We start from the raw sequence: 16,019 nt of genomic DNA on the forward strand, positions 1-16,019 counted from the left end.
AAACGTCTATTGTGAATATTTCAAATTTAATAATAAATTTATCGGTTGTGTATTGAAGATATGGTCTTCAGATTTAGTTTGATCTTAAAACACTGCGACATCTCATCCACTACGTGATCCATTTGCCAAAGTAAGAAGCAATCTCATTCAATACCGACCTCTTTCCCCACCCTCAGCTATTAGGGCTGCTAACAGTTTATTTTGTTGTCCGACGATGTTGACAATTGAAAATTGACAAAAGCTGTCAATTGTTAAAACGTAATTGTAAAAAACTAATCTGTGGCAATTACATAAATTGAGGTTTTATTAAAAATAATATCTAGACCAATACAGAGTATTTAATATACTCTTAAACTACATAGTAAAAATAATAATTAAAAATATATAATTCTTATTCTACTTTTTTAAAAGTTTGATAACCTACGCTTTAAAATTCAGACACATTTTGATGGAAGTTTTGATTTTCCTACAGCAAGATATTGTGATTTTAAGCTTCAAGTGAAATTAATAATCAAACACATGTTTCTCTATCTTTAAAATTAGCAGGAAAATAATTGAAAAAATAAAGAAAAACTATTGGTATAAGTTGGCCTTGGTATATAGTACCGGTGAACCAGAGCTGGTGGTTTCCTCGCTCAACGGATAAGTATCGCAATACAGCGAGGAAATGCTGCCAGTGACAAAGGTACACTGCCACAGGGATCCAACTTATACATTTACACATTACACGTATACATTTGTTTTAAATTTCTATTTATTATTATTACTATGTAGGATAAGAATATTGTAAAAACTGTATATCTGATATATGCCACATACTAGTAACGGAACTATGCAATCGTTTTGACAACCCTAGCCACCCTGCCGAAGCCTGTATCGCTTTCCTCGATTGTATTAGATTCAGCTGCCCTTTTCATCTACATGTCGTTTTGTAAATTGTAACAATCTAGACGATCGTCAATAGCCGACAGGGGATAGTATTGCACATTAGGGAAATCGATTTTTAAATACATTACAAATTGTTGGCTCTGTAGTTTTTGACACTTGCACAGATTATAATAGGTTTAGAATCTGTAGTTTTTTTTCGAACGGTGCACATGAACACATCAATATGCCAGAGGGCTCGCGAGTGCGTTGCCCATTCTTAAAAGGCCGGCAACTGCACTTGCGAGCCCTCTGGCATTGCGAGTGTCCATGGGCGGCGGTATCACTTTTGCCCCCTATTATATAAAAAAATGTAAGAATTAGCACGCTCTTTTTTGAAGGACCCTTAATCGATTTGGTTCCGAATTAAAGTGACTCTTAAGGATTACTATTAATTTTAGAATCATGTACTGAAGGAAACATATTTAACTGCGCAACCTCCCACCTCATAGTTCCTGTGCTATTAACGCAGCGGTAAGGCAAATAATTACTAGTAAAATCGAAAGCTGGCAGTGTAGTGAATTATTGTCATATATTTTAGAATATATATAACATTATTTATGTGACAAACCTCAATAACTAAAAATAAAGCATTTTATTCATACAAAAAGAGCAATGTCAATATGATCTATGAATATGATTACCAATACTATTCGAGAGGCTATCATCCAATAAAGCAGGTACCAAAGGTTTCGAATCTACGATATCGAAATTGAATATTTATCCGAGTAGATCCCAGAACAATTTTTATGTGGGGGAGATGTTGGGAGGACCACTCCACGATATTACCAGCCTTTATTGCTTTGAGGTCGCGTGATTTGATGTTATCATTCAATGTATGACGCATTATTCTATATTTTTATCAACCTACCTCAAAGGTCGGAGTATGTATTGCCAAATAAAGAGACGATTTTGGAAAAAAAAAATCTGTTTATAATATAGCAACAAGTCAGCCATTGATGCAGTCTAGACACTCGCATGATCGCAACTTCAGCATTAGGTGACCTATCAAGGAATCGAGATTCACGACACTTAGGTAGCTCAACTTAACTGGGGACTTAAAGAAAATTATATAGTTAAAAAAATCTAAAACACCAGACCGTAGAAGTATATAATGGAACGCATAGAAGTTTCTAGAAGCATGCATGGTGAATGTCAGGTCATTCAAAAATAATTTATTCATATAGGTAACACAATGTACACTTATGAACGTCCAAACGTCATTCACTGCTTCTAATTTTACATTTAGTACCAGTTCACAAATCAAGGGCGTAGAACGGAAGAGAAGAACTGTCAATAAACTCTCCGCCACTCTCTTTAATCGCCGGTTTGTCAGGACCGTAATGGAAATCCATGGTCTCTACCACTGCGTGAAAAAGTCATTAAAAACCGCGTTATAGGATTTTTTTAACTATATTAAACACTAGTAAGAAGACTTTAATAATGTTAAATTTTATAAAACAATTGAAACAGGTGAGAAGGTACGCGAAACTAATATTGGATTTGACAAATCAATATTAATGTCACACAACAGAAAATATTAGAAATCTCCGCGTTATATGGGGAGTTACTGTATACATTATGAGTTATACTATAATTGATTAATAACAAATCATTGTTAATTAAAATCGTTAATATGTAATTTATATTTTGCTGTTTTATTTACGAGTAATTGAACTTCTACAATACGGAATTTATTGCTCAATCTGGCATATTCACAAGTTATGGGTGTGGTTGTGTTTCTGTAATTAACTTAATGATTTGTGTTTAAAGTTCCCCAAATGGATATTAAAAATTATTTTAACCAAACATGACCAACTTAATTGCAATTTCCCTGCCAATTTTTACGCAAGACCGTTAAAGATTATTTTTGTATCTTTCAGTAACTACTATGTAAGCATCTTGAAATATACAATATATAATTTGTTATTAATTGGCATATTTTGTGCTATTATTACTTCATATACATTCTCAAACAATACAAAAAATTACATTAGAACATTGTGTACAGCATTTCAGAAAAAAATAACTTTCTAAAAGACCGATATATAGTGTAGGGCCGTATATAGTGAGCTTCCTGTTAAATAATCTAAGAAACTCGTAAAAACTACAAGCAAGGAACATAAATATAGATAAAATTAATTAAAAATTGTAAATATTATCATTAAATTTGTTCAAAATAAAATAAATACATTAACGCATCCGCATAATACAAAACAATATACGTTATTTACGTTACATAACATTTCATAATTTACAAAGAAAGTTTTCGAACAAATAGCTTCATCAACGTGCAGTCCCAAAAATGAATATTTATGCGCCGAGATAAAAATTCGATTACTTCGTTGTGGATACCGAATAAAGGTATATGTATGCCATACAACAGTATTAATTATTTAATAAAACCAAACCAACCAGTGGCGCTACAACCTCTTTAGGTCTGTATCTGTTTCATGATATGTCCATCTTATAATCTGTGCTTGTCACCGCACGTCGAATAACCTCTCAAAGTCAGTTTCCCCACGATGTTTTCCTTCACTGTTAGAGCGAATGTTAAACGCAGAAGTCCATTCGAATTAAAAAGAGTGGCTGAGAGTTTCTGGTCGCTCTATGTCCTTGACTTGCATACTGGCAGTAAATACAAATTAAGAAGTAATTCAACATCTTTTCTATTAACGTTCATAATTGTACTCCTATAGTTTCGAGTTTGAACCTACATCCTCAATTATGAGAGTCGCACACTAAAGCCACTAGGTCCCACACTGCTGTTTAACGATTTAATATCAACAAATTGTGTTGCCTTAATCTCAAAGCGTCCGTTTGCGTCAATTCGGAAACTTAACTGTAATAAGATTTATACTAAATTAATCCCCATTGGTTTAAGAAGTGTAATATTACAACAATATTAACAGACAAAACAATACACTTCAATAGACCAGATATAACACTTGTAGATAAAACTGCACATTTAATAGATATCGCCAATACACAACAAGAAACAATAAATAATAAAATCTCATAAAATCACGGAATATATACGTTTTGAAAATAAAATTGAAATGTGGTTTCAATTTGTCAACCACCAAAACAGTTACAAGTGTCTATCAAATTGTTAGACCTCCCGAAAGTCATTTTTAACATCCTTTATAAAGCAATTATATTTAACAAGACTAATCTGCTTCTACAAGATAAAAGAAACTGTTTCACTTGGCTTAGGTGAAACTTCTTTATGACCTTATTTGTCGAAAAATGATCTACTATATGCAACTTTACAGAAATTGGTTAAATAAAGTTAAATTAGATGAAGTTTAACAAAAGGCTTTGATTATCATAGACATGAATACAAATAATACAATTATTTCAGTTCACCTAAGATTATTACAGAATTTCATTAATCGTTATAGAATTTTAACTATCATTGTTATCGTTATTATATATTTCGGGTAGGGAGAAGAAAAGGATGGCGCGTAACCAAAAATGTGACGCGTAACCGAAAAATGTGACGGTATTTTTTTTCCAAGGCCGATAAAGAGGTTTCACTTTAAAAAAACAAATCTAGTAAACTACCCAGGTTTATTAACGCGGCATATACTTCAACATTCTCTCACCATAGACCTTGTATAACTAAAGTGTCTGTCGACAAAAGCTTCATTGCCCCAGTTTATGACATACCACGAACACAGCATGTACCTGGAGAATCTTCGGTAAGGTTTCCTCACGATGTTTTCATTCACCGTTACAACCACGGCCATTATGCTTTTGGGAAGGAAACAAAAGCAAACAAACTTTCTTATTCTTCAAATCGTAATCACATTGTGACAGAAAGAGACAACAAAGTAAGTCAGTTAAGAGCGCAATCAGGCTTATTTATCACTAAAGACGTGACCAACTGAATCTAATTTTAACTTAATTTATTGAACGAGGATTTTTTTCTTTAATTGGTTTCCTGTGTACTTAATTTGACGAAGTTTTTGTCAAATCCGGTTCCTATAATACTGATTGATGGACGTCGCAATTTAGGTTCATTAGTAATTTTACTTATGGTTCTTATTAGCAGTTATATTGAAAGAATTTTAATAGCTTGATCAGTGCTAGGCAATTAGATGAAATTTATAGACAGTAATTTGTTGTTTTCGGAGTGGTCAGCGTGGAGGGCGCATAAATTGCTAGCGCTCGGTTGACACCTGTGATTGCATTTACAATGCTAATTCATGGCACAATATCACGTCATCAGTCGACGCCGACATCGCGCCACACTCGTTTTCACAATGGCAATACACGTTAATAAACTCTATGGCCGCAACGAAAAATTAAAAATAATTCGATATTTAAATTTAAATAACGAGTCTATTGGTCACACCGAAAACAAATCACACATAAAAAATTAAATTTAAATATGGAATGATACCTAAAATGTCAACTTTGATGACAAGATCAAATATATATTTGAATTACGAATCGGCACAAAACCTAAGATTGAGTCGGAATTTAAATATCGAATGAGTCTTAGATACTTGACAAAGAAAATAATCACTAATTATCATAATTTTGTGGAACTCTACTAATTAATTCATTTTATAGTCTGTGCCTATACCTAAAGTCTTGTATTTGTAAAATCTACTTCTTTAACGGATTTCTTATTAATATTATAGTTTTTTTGTATATATTATGTATTTCATCTTTAGTATAATATTTTATGTTATTTATAATTTATGACATTAATAAAGTGTATGCTGAATCAAGCTTATGAGCGCGGATTACTGACAGTAAATTCATGTCAATTTGCCCAATGCATACGCTGATACAGCAAAAAAATTGGTAAAAAATCAACAAAATATTACAGTAAGAAATCGGATTAAAGTGCCTATACACAACGATAATCCAATCCGTTAATTGAAAATTACTTTCTTCAATTACCGAACGAAAAAACAATTCATCAGAATCACTTAGCACAATGGACTGGTTGTTCAATTAAAAAGCTTTGTTGAATGTCGACTCCACAAACGGAATCGGCTCTGACTCAATATATAAGGAATTGCTCGCGTGTACAAAGTTTTAATTAAATATTCACCAGTTTTGTAATTAAGATGTGATTCAATTGGACCCGAGTTTCGTGGCTTTCGAAGGGAATGTTTTAAAATTATTATACTGGATAATTACTTTCTGGATGAGTGATGCAAAGTGGTCATTTTTAGTATAGTATTTTTCCGTTGCGTTTTTAGTGATTTCAAAAAAGGAACTAATTTCGCAACTACAAATATTCAAATTTAAATATCGAATGATACCTAAAACGTTAACTTCAAAGACAAAATCAAAATTACATTTGAATTTTGAATGCGCAAAGGACCTAAGATCAAGTCAAAATTTAAATATCGAACGAGCCTAAGCCTCGATAGAGAAAATAATCACTAATTTTTTAATAATTATGAGATTCTACTACTAATTAGAGGAAAGAAATTTTATAGCCTAGTGTCTGTTACGTCACGAACACAATCTACTTTCTACTTCTACTTTAACGGATTGCTTATTAATATTATAATTTTTTTATGAAATTTAATGTTGTCTTTAACTAGTGAATTTTATTTTTTTGTGTAGACCGGACCGCGTTATAGGAGTTTTAGGAGTATTCGCGTAAAACCCTTATTTTTTTTAATTCATAAAATAGTAACACAAATTAAAAAAAAGTTTTATTTCAATATTATTACACAATTGAAACAGGTGCGAAACGCGAAATTAATTTTGAATTCGACAAATCATTATAAGTTGCACTCTACAGAAATATAACTTGCGAAATCTTCGCGTTATATGGGGGACTGACATCACGTTTTAGAGGTACCGTGTACATTGATTCGCTTTCAATCGACCCCATGGCTTTACAACATGATCATTAGTTCTTACTAATAGACAAGAAGCTGATCCTTCTGTGCCTGACACACGCCATCGACTTTTTGGGTCTAAGACATGCCAGCCATTCTTTCAAAATGTTAAAAGCGCACCAGTGAATACCTCTAAAAATTAGTACGTAATTTTGACATGCGTTTAAACGCCCAAGGTATTCAATATACGTCTTAGTTATCTCTAAGTAATCCCAACGGACGCGCCGTAATCTTCTAGACATTTAATTCCGTCGTTTTAAATGAATTGCTGAGCTCATATCCCGAAATCCTCGCCGCGATTGGCCCGCCTTATTACTATAACAGTAGTCGCAAATCGTACAATTTAAGCGCATTTATCGGTGAAAGGTTATGTAGTTGTACCGATCTATTATAATTAGGGATGACGTCATCGGTCAGACAGTGAGGGCTGATTTCGCCAGAAGCAATATGCAGACATTAACAATAAATAGACACATCAACTCGCTTTCCACCTACAATAAAAAAAAATAGACGGACTGGCTCCTGAGCATATCTTACTGAGATGTTACTAAGACTGAACATATAGCCTTGCATTCACACACACACGCACATCATCACTCATAACAAATACTAAACACTGAGAGGTATAGTTAACATAAAGGTTGTCAAGATCTACAAAATTGAAATGCATGTAGTTGTCTACACTTATATTATAAAGAGGAAAATTCGACTGTTTGCTTGTTTGCATTAAAAAACTACAGGACTGATTTGAAAAATTATGTAGCCGCTTGTAAATACCTAAATAATAAGTAAATTGATTGGAACCCGCAAGGAAAGCGGAAGCGTAAGCGTCCTAGGCCTAGCGCCATACAGTTGCAGACGAAGCAGAGAGCCGGAAGGACTTAGAGCGAGGTGAAATACAAGGCTTAAGACCGAATGATGGAGACTCACTGTGGACGACCTGTGTCAACCCATCTAGAGGTTATAACGGCGTCCATGCGTCGGGTTGTCTCTCTCCCGAAAATATTGCTGGCCATGCGTCATACTCGTGAACGGGTGCTATTTGTGGTGACTGGTCGGACTTGAATTCGTGTATACGGTGATGTTAATTATTTTGACTATGTATTTGCGTGTTGTTCCCACGAGAATGTAAGTGCGTGCTCCTATTTCACCATGCCTCCTGCTGGTCTTTGACAATCTGAGACAAATCATTATTTTTAATTTATTACTTAAGATGTCATGTGGAACATGGTGTATTGGTTGCAGCTCCTTACAAACGTTGTGTAAAACGAAAAACTTGCCGATCAAAAAGAGTGGCGGAGAGTTTACTGCCAGTTCTTCCCTTCTACACCCTTGATTTGAGAACTGGCAATAAATGTTAAATTAGAAGCATTTAGTGTATAATTTTTTTTGATGTCCATAAGTGTACATTGTGTTACTTATATTAATAAATGATTTTTGACTTTGACTTTTTAGGACATTAAGTCAAGATGCTGTGAAAGAGTCTTATAAAATTCCTAAATCGCATAAACAATCGCCAATACAGCAATGTGTCTAAGTACAAGTTTGTAGAAGACATTAGCATCTACAAAGTCCGCAATACTATTTATCTAACAAAATAAAAGGTTTGTGCACGGTCAATTACCAAGAAGATTAGACTTTAGAATGACCAAATTAATATAGTATAGATAGTAAATAACACATACATATTTATTACTAGAAATATCACGTGCGTGTATATTTTTTGTATGCTTTTGAGTTACAAAATTAATTATGTATATTTTTTTTCCTATACGAGCGTAATCCCAAATATTCACCATGCCCCTTAGCGGTAATAAGCCTTAAAACAAATTCTGTTGGATTATGCAGAATTCCAATAGGAGAATGCTGATGTCCAAACTCGTGATATATCGACGCGTCCCTGTTAGGATATCTCAATAATTTCACAGTCATACATCACGCCTCCATATGGTACGGACGCGTTTAGAATCTTTAAAATATTAAACAAATAATATTACGTGAATAATTTAGTCTGAATTTATCAAGTTTAAAGAAAAGCACTCTCTGTGCGATGACAAAGAAGACCGTCGCTTTGTCGTTTACCTTTTAAAAATTCATATACAAGAACTATTTTCATATTAACTTGTGTAAACAAAATAAATCACTGGCGCTACAACTACTTACTACTACGTATGGTGCTACTTTGTAGGTCTGGGCCTCAGATTTCTGTATTTGTTTCATGATCATTTGTAAATTGAATAGGTAAATAGGTGATCAGCCTTCTGTGCCTGACGCACGCCGTCGACTATTTGGGTCTAAGGCAAGTTGGTTTGGTTTCCTCACGATGTTTTCCTTCACCGTTCGAGTGAATGTTGTCAATCTAATAGGCAAATAATAATAATAAGTATAACTTACAAGTAATTTAAGTTATTTTCTGCCGTTCATAAGTGTATTTGTTTACCTATACTATAAGTTATTTTGAGTTTGAAGTACAGACCCTGTGCCTGACACTCGCCTTAGACTTTTTGGGTCTAAGGCAAGTTGGTTTGGTTTCCTCACGATGTTTTCCTTCACCGTTCGAGTGAATGTTGTCAATCTAATAGGCAAATAATAATAATAAGTATAACTTACAAGTAATTTAAGTTATTTTCTGCCGTTCATAAGTGTATTTGTTTACCTATACTATAAAGTTATTTTGAGTTTGAAGTACAGACCCTGTGTCTGACACTCGCCTTAGACTTTTTGGGTCTAAGGCATGCCGGTTTGGTTTCCTCGCGATGTTTTCCTTCATCGTTCAAGGGAATGATGAGCACATAGAATGAACCTAAGACCTCAGCGATAAGAATCACACGCTGAGGCCACTTGGCCGAAACTACCCTTAAATTAAAATAGTGCAATGACTGCAATAGCTACTTAATTACATTATCAGTTGACTATTTACGAATTTGGTCCATTACACCATTCGATTTCGTCAGTCGATCAAGAATTTACAAGTATAAGTCATTCTATCAGAACTATAACTGTCGCGGCAGCAGGCCTTTCATTGTTACACTTGCACATCGATGATGTCACGCCACTAAACATTATTTAAATATTCTATATTTTAACAACAGAGGCAACAATATTGCCAGAACGCAGAAGTGTGTTGCAAGTATTTTAAGTTTAGTCGGCAATACTTCAGTGAGCAGACACATAGTTTTCTTCTCAAGGAATATTCGGTCTCAGCGTAAACAAATGTGGTTGCCTGGAAGAGATCGCTCGTAAGCGATAAGGCCGCCAGTTGCCCTCCTTTTGATTTAATTATGTTAATTTTTATTTTTATTTTGTAGTGTAACGAAGTGTAAATAAATAAATAAAATAAATAAATCACATTTTAACGTGGGAAGCTATAAACTGGGAAGATTTTTAAATGGACCATACAGATACCGGCAAACTTCTGGAGCATTAAACAAGGGAGTGGGGGAAAGTGTGCGCATCGTACACAGCGCGGGACGCAAACGTCAATTGATTTACCAATCACGCGATCGACACGTCACTCTCCCCCTCCCCACCCTCCCAGTGATACCTAAAATCGCGTCTGCGCAGGCAAGGACATTTGTACAAGATGTTTGCCGGTATCTATAAATCGTTTGAACATTTTTTAATATTTCATCAATTCATTGCGTCATTTCAAGTGTATCTAAAATATTCTCGTCACTTAACACGTTACACAATTGGTATCCATTAAATTATTAAGACTCGTAAAAGTAATATTACCAATTTACACTTAAAAAAGACAATTATCATCAAAATGCTAATACTGTACGATGTTGCTAATAAATAGAATATTTCACAGCGTCACTAATATTTTCAACCAAGTTTCGAATAGAAATTTATTTATTCACGCATATCCCCGAATGGGTAGGCAGTGACCATGATCTGATGGTGATCTCTTCTATGGTCCTGACCTGAAACCTCTCTCGCTTCATCAACTTTTATGACATTCACCATGTCTTCTCCAGCACGCATTCACTTCACCATCCACGATCGCCTTGTATATCCTAGTCACTATTTACTCATTAATCTATTATTTTTAATTCTACTTAAAAACTAATTTAGGTATCTTCAAAGCAAATACAAAAAAAATTGTGCTTGTCATCTGTCATGCCATGTAACTTAAAACTTACTTTAGATAGCCTCTTCAATAAGTCTGTGTGTTCAGCACCCTCGAATCTCTTTGTAAACACATAAACATGACGAAGCATTCTCTATTTGAATATAACCCGTTTATAAATCAGATAAAAATATTTCAACAGATGGCTTAGGTTAATAAGAATTTTGGCATACCAAGTCAAACTACACTTGTGAATAAAAACAGAATCAACACTTACAAAAACGTTATTCTAAACGAACCGAGCAAGTTACGCTCACCGGAAGCGCGCTTACTCCATAAACAGCCTTCCGTATTTTTCAATCAGAGAGCTGTCAAAGCGTTCTGACACCCTCATCCTATTGGCTCGCATTCGCCGAGCACCGAAATTGGTTTTCTACATTCAATCCATACAAAGTTTAATGTTATTCGTTTGCGATATCACCGGGACGCCGCCGCTGTTTACCGACGCGCCAAATCATATTGGATTTGCAAACTTTTGTTTGCGGACTTTATTTCATTTCGATGTTAGTTCAGGCCAAAGAATTTTGATATTGCCCTCTTCGGACGTTTATAAAGAATTTCATATGCAATATTATTTTATTTATTTATACTTTATTACCATAATATACATAATTATACAAGCAAAGAACAAAAAGTAAGTGGGTTACATAAGTTATTAGGCAACATGCGTTTTACATAATACATATATTAAATTAATAATAAAGTGGAGCATCAACAAAGTATCAATAGCATACACTGAACAAGCCATGGGAACAGAGACGACTTTAAAGGAATGTTCAACATTAGGTTAAGAGGCATCTTTTTAGAATTTGCTATAAAGGTCATACAAAAAGTTGTTAAAAGAAATATATAATAATAATCAATGGCGCTACAACATTTTAAGTCTTGGCCTCAGATTTCTGTATCTGTTTCATGATCATTTTTTAATCGAATAGGCAAGTAGGGGATCAGCCTTCTGTGCCTGACGCACGCCGTCGACTTTTTGGGTCTAAGGCAAGCCGGTTTCCTCACGAAGTTTTCCTTCTCCGTTCGAGCTAATGTTAAATGCGCACATAGAAAGAAAATCCATTGGTGCACAGCCGGGGATCGAACCTACGACCTCAGGGATGAGAGTCGCTGGAGACACTACTCTAAAAAGAAATTGATAGTTGTGTTTAATCATCCGTACGTAATAACCATTTACGTAAGTTATTTAATACCTTCGACAACTACACAGTCAGGGAATTATCTAGAAAACATTAAAAAAAGTAGTGGTCACTATCACTTTGTCCACCACCGGTATCAAAACAGTTGCACGAATCTAAATAATTGTTAAACATTCCCAAAATCAGTTATATTAAATACGACAAGAATAACTTGCAAATTCTACAAGATACCTGTGTTCAATTGGCTAAAGACCGTGTGGTAAACGGTTACTAAACATAATAATAAAGCCTTATTTCAAATGTATTTAAAGGCTAGAAAAATGTTAGACGCCTTTGGATATGGACTCGTCTGGGGTGAAGGCCAACCCTTTCCAGTTATCTCTCTTTGCCAATAGTATTTCAGTCTGTTCCTGGAAACTCTATCAAGTGCTTCTTTTTCATCAGCCTCCCATGTGGTCCCTTCCATTATGTTGTATTTAAACGTTATTAGGGTTTTATTAACCTCAAATAGTACTTATAACCATTTTAATATCCTTACCATATATTTATCGTCTTACAGCTGTCGTGTTTAACTTAAACGTAACTTTGGAACTTGACGTTGATAACCGCTGATGAGGTTAGGACATTGGCTATAAAGCCCAAAATAAAATCACCTAAACATCGAAAAAAAATTGGACAAACCCAGCTCTCAGCTATTATCCGAGAGCTACACTAGGTGTGGATTACAAATTAACTGCACCGGATATCAGGCGGAGGATAGAGCAGCAACAGTGCTTGTGATAGAGTGTGGCTAGGAGCGTTTATAAATTGAAGGGCTGCTACCTGCGGCTTAATACACCACTGTTTCCGGTTCATTTCCGGGCGCCGCGCGCTTTGCCGGATATTGCTTTTAAGGTTGCGCCGCACGCCAGTGCTTTGCAAATGGCTATACTCGCAGATTCACAGAACCCGACATTATTACCGACTATTTGCACTGGAAATTCACAAAATATTCTCACAATTTTTTCATAAAAACAAACGTTTCGTCCGCAACACACACATGAAGTCCTTTTACGAACGCCTCTTTCATAGATTAATCCTGTAAGTAGGACTTGAAACTCTGTCCGGTTTTCTCGGTTGTCCAAGCCGGAAAATCAATTGCTGGACAAGTTCAGGAATAGGTGAGAATCACTTAACAATTAGGAATTAATTCATGTGCAGCTTAAGAGAATGCGAGCCGTGACCTAGTGGTTAAGGCATGCGACCCTCGTCCCTGTGGTAGTGTGTTCGAATGGTACACTCATAGGAATTTCTATGTGCGCAAATAAACATGATACGGATACCGGCATGTCTTTAACCGGAATTTATCATTTCCATCATTAACGAGAATATTTATTTATACACAAAAATCTTCCATTTGGTTTTAGTTTGTCTAGTTTGCTGGTATTTTACATGCAAAGTCCAATTGATGTGTATGTGTGTAAAATTTTCGTTATATGTTCACGCACGCATGTTGTTAAGTACTTATTATAAAATAGATATAGTATGTCTGTAAGGCTAGGTGATCAGCCTGTAAAAATCGAAGAAATCAATCAATCGATGCAGTCTGAACTCATCTAGGGTTTGTACAACCCCTGGATTATTAATAGGAGAAACTATGATATATAACTAAAAAAATGTATGTCAAAATTTTAAAAAGCGTTATTATTTACAGTATCTTAGTGTAAAAAATTATTTGGATTTTATAAGAAATACCTAATTATATACAGTAGAACTTTCTTTAACGATTAAAGTGTCTTTTATACTTTTTAATTTACCTAGGCTATCGCGGCATATGCTTAAAAGGAGTATTTAGAATATCCCTAGCGCTAAATCACCTGCATCGTGAGCACACATACACACCCTCGCGTACATACCCTCACACACACCATCACACAACACAGCCGAATCATTACGTAGTTAAATCAATTAAATATGTCCTATGTACTATGTAATATGTACTCCTTTCGAAAATGTTGGCCTTTTTGTATACAGGGTGTCCCAAAAGTCGACGTCAAGTCGAAATTTTCTCATAGCTAATGCCACACCAGTTATCAGAAAAATTAAAAAATAATGAAGTAAGTGTTATACCACTGTAGAATCCTTATTAAATGCGCGAACTTTTAAAGCTGCTTGCCAAACTGGAGTAATACATATTTTTTTTTCAGGACGATCAGTTGAAGTAGTGCGATAATTAATTTTGAAAACTTGGTACGGTATAAAATGACATTTTCCTAAAAGTTGGAGTGATCAGCACAGAGTTTAGGATCATAAGGTAAGCACTATTCGGGATGACGTAAGAGAAATTGGCAAAAAGTAAATATTTGTAACAACAGGTATGAAAAAACTGTCACATGGTGTACATTTTCTGGAATAAAAGGAAAATTTCCATAACTTCAAAAATACACGACTTATTTTTTTTTTATTCTGATAACTGGTGTTGCATTATCTATGAGAAAATTTCGACTTGACGTCGACTTTTGGGTCACCCAGTATATTACGTATTACTTTGGCTATTTGTATAATTGTTTTTTGTTATAATTTGTTAGCTGTAACGAAATAAATGAACATTGCACTGACTATCATTACGTGAATATTTAATATGAATTTTATTCCAATCAACTTGCGTATAACGACTTAACCATATGGCATTTATTATTATAATGAGCGAAGATGACGAATTAATTGACCATTAATTAAAGCATACGGTGTCAATGTGTGTAATTTTAACCTGGGAACCAAACCGTTAAAGTACTCATAACCAAGCGGTCTTGATTTTGTAAATAATATTTGGTGTGTCCCGAATATTAACGTATAAAAAAAATAAGTCTTGGATTTCTGATCATTTGTCAATCCAATAGACAAGTAGCTGATCAGCCTCCTGTGCCTGACACACGCCATCGACTTTTGGATCTAAGGCAAGCCGGTTTCCTCACAATGTCTTCCGCCACCTTTTGAGCGCATGTAAAATGCGAAAAAAGTAAGTCCATTGGTACACAGCCGGGGATCGAACCTACGACCTCAGGGATGAGAGTCGCATGCTGAAGCCACAAGCTCTCAGGGACGGTACAATGTTCCAATATTTAGAAATAAACGGCTCAAATATAAGAGTCTTTCTTCCAACTTTGATTGTGATCCTCTATAGCGGCGTCCCTTGGGCCTTGAAGTTCAAGGCACTAAATAAAATTGTATGGTAGATAATACCGGTAACACTAGAGCTGGCTGTTGGTGATTTCCCCGCTCAACGATTAGGTATAGCAATACAGCGAAGAAATACTGCCAGCATTAAATATAAAATATTAAAATATAAAATTAATAGTTTTAATGTTCTATTTAGAATAAAATTATAATTAAATAATTTATAAAAGGATGTTTGTCATTAATAAGAGATTAAAGTCCTAACCGTGTGTGTTGTTTGTTATTTGTAATTATCGAAGCACATAAATTATCATACCATTAGAATTACAGTATTCCACAAGTATAAAAGTGTTCGATTATTATCTTCAATCGAACACTGTTGTTAATAGTTTTGAATTAGCATAGTCATTATTTTATATGTATTGTAAACTGTGTGTACAAGCCACATTCTGCTCTCAGGCTTTCTTAGTTTTATAAGTCTCTTCAACTGTTACATTGCATTCGTTACATAGCAATTAACATTTCGCTTATAATCTACTGTTGGACGCGACTGGTTAATATAGAGACTAACTAAAATCCTCTATTACTTAAAACACCCCGGCAACCCAGGAACCGTGCACTATGAATAAATTTTTATAATAAGAGGGTAGTTCTCTACTCTACCCTAATGTGGGTAGTGCGGTATGTAGCAGCAAGAATTTTTTAAATCGTAGTTTTTATGACTCGTTATTAGTGTTAGTGCACATTATTAAGGCCCTATTCCAGCACGAATTGCTGTGCCAGTGT

General features: G+C 34.7%; 1 protein-coding gene across 2 annotated transcripts in view; it reads right to left on the reverse strand.

The window, feature by feature from the left end:
* LOC123715159 (LIM domain only protein 3-like) overlaps window positions 1-16,019 on the reverse strand; it is a 64,963-nt gene that overhangs the window by 36,607 nt on the left and 12,337 nt on the right. The window contains exon 1 of one of the 2 annotated variants that reach the window (XM_045670028.1): window positions 8,964-8,993. The exons of the other annotated variant lie outside the window; for it this stretch is intronic. The gene's annotated coding sequence lies outside the window, so the exon portion shown is untranslated. Of the gene's footprint in view, window positions 1-8,963; window positions 8,994-16,019 lie in introns of those variants that run through there. 2 annotated transcript variants of the gene reach the window in all.

Source organism: Pieris brassicae, chromosome 10 (genome assembly GCF_905147105.1).
Source record: "Pieris brassicae chromosome 10, ilPieBrab1.1, whole genome shotgun sequence".
NCBI lineage: Eukaryota > Metazoa > Arthropoda > Insecta > Lepidoptera > Pieridae > Pieris > Pieris brassicae.